This window comes from Schistocerca cancellata, chromosome 3 (assembly GCF_023864275.1).
Source record: "Schistocerca cancellata isolate TAMUIC-IGC-003103 chromosome 3, iqSchCanc2.1, whole genome shotgun sequence".
Lineage (NCBI taxonomy): Eukaryota > Metazoa > Arthropoda > Insecta > Orthoptera > Acrididae > Schistocerca > Schistocerca cancellata.
In genome coordinates, this window is record NC_064628.1 from 55,045,053 (window position 1) to 55,047,213 (window position 2,161).

Genomic DNA, 2,161 nt, shown 5'->3' on the forward strand with positions numbered 1-2,161 from the left:
GTTTCATATCAGCGCACACTCCGCTGCAGAGTGAAAATCTCATTCTGGAAACATCCCCCAAGCTGTGGCTAAGCCATGTCTCCGCAATCTCCTTTCTTTCAGGAGTGCTAGTTCTGAAAGGTTCGCAGGAGAGCTTCTGTAAAGTTTGGAAGGTAGGAGACGAGGTACTGGCAGAAGTAAAGCTGTGAGTACCGGGCGTGAGTCGTGCTTCGGTAGCGCAGATGGTAGAGCACTTGCCCGCGAAAGGCAAAGGTCCCGAGTTCGAGTCTCGGTCGGGCACACAGTTTTAATCTGCCAGGAAGTTTCATATCAGCGCACACTCCGCTGCAGAGTGAAAATCTCATTCTGGAAACAGTTGATTTACATCGTAAGAAAAAAAATGTGATATTAAGTTGTTTAGTGTGTCGTAGTGTAACGGTGTTCTCTGAACCTCATATCGTTACTGAAGGATTAAGATGTACTGATATTAAACAGGAATGGACGCTATACGTCGTCAGCAATAGGTACATGACTTTCTGCCCCGACAGGTAGATGTGGAGATGCGGCCTCCCGCTTGGGCTGCCCTAAGTCGGCCTACTTGCCGTGGCCATCCTCTCAAACATCGTGACACGGCCACCAGACGTGCGCGTCCTTAGTGTACCATCGATGGGTTCTAATATTTTCCGATAATTAACCACAGCTCAACATTCGCCAGACAGACAGCAGAAAATTACTAGAATACAGGTATAGGGACAACACTGGTCTATATTTGCAAGGTCTGACATACAATGAAATGGAGAAATCCGTGACAACTGAGTTATTGAAACGTTTTCTTTGATTACATCCTAAAGTGGCATGTTTTCTGCAATGATTACCGGTATCGTTCGACTGGAGAATATCTGCTCAACAAAGTAACTGCACTGCATCTAGTAATTTTCACTTGTGGGGGCTGTTCACAACTCCTAGTGCTACGACATGAAAATGTTCTGTAATTTAACGTATCACCAGCAAAAATAGACGGCTCAAATTGTTATAAGATATTTCAATGTGTTTTTATGTTCTCAATATTTTAATTCAAATGGTTCAAATGGCTCTGAGCACTATGGGGCTTAACTGCTGAAGTCATCAGTCCCCTAGAACTTAGAACTACTTAAACCTAACTAACCTAAGGACATCACACACATCCATGCCCGTACCGGTCGCGCGGTTCCAGACTGTAGCGCCTAGAACCGCTCGGCCAATCCGGCCGGCCAATATTTTAATTCTCGGCGAGGAAAAATTATCTTCCAATATGGAGGTAGGGTAAGAGGTGGATCAGGAGTTAGACTATCGCCTGATGCTTCGTAAATGATCCCTGAGAAAACATTCTTCTTTCGATATTCTCTTTCTATTTTACTAATCCAATCCCATGATGGTCCAGACTGATAAGCAATACTCAAGAATGGATCTTAAAAATGGTTTGTAGGCCACTTCTCTCGTGGATGAATCACATTTACTTAAGATCATTCCAATGAATCTCCGTCTGACGTCTGCTTTTCCACAATGAGAATCATGTGACGATCCCACTTGGGGTCACTCTGGAGAATTACTCCTAGGTACCGGGTGGTTATAATTAAAGTGCGGCATGTCCATTGTGGGCCAACGGCCTTGCCGCAGTGGTAATACTAATTCCCGTCAGATCACCGAAGTTAAGCGCTGTCGGGCTGGGCTAGCACTTGGATGGGTGACCATCCGGTCTGCCGAGCGCTGTTGGCTCGCGGGGTCCACTCAACCCTCGTGAGGCAAAACTGAGGAACTACTTGATAGAGAAGTAGCTTCTCCGGTCTCGGAAACTGACATACGGCCGGGAGAGCGGTGTGCTGACCACATGCCCCTCCATATCCCCATCCAGTGACGCCAGCGGGCTGAGTATGACATGGCGGTCGGTCGGTACCCTTGGGCCTTCATGGCCTGTTGATGTGGAGAGTATGTCCATTGTGGTCTGCAATTTTCTGGTGACAGCGAAACCTGATAGATATGCTAATGCGTTAATGCGGAACAGATGTACTCTGAAAACAAATTAATTCCAATTCTGGCCACCAGGTGCGAATCTGGCGCAGTACAGTGTCTGTATGATGGGATGACATCCCCGCTGTCATCTGACAAACCATAATGTGAGCGAACAATACGGACATCGAGAAAA

General features: G+C 46.6%; 1 pseudogene; it reads left to right on the forward strand.

Annotated features, from left to right (window-relative positions):
- Positions 1 to 1,616: 1,616 nt before the first annotated feature.
- LOC126177802 (5S ribosomal RNA) lies at positions 1,617 to 1,734 on the forward strand (annotated as a pseudogene).
- Positions 1,735 to 2,161: the final 427 nt, after the last annotated feature.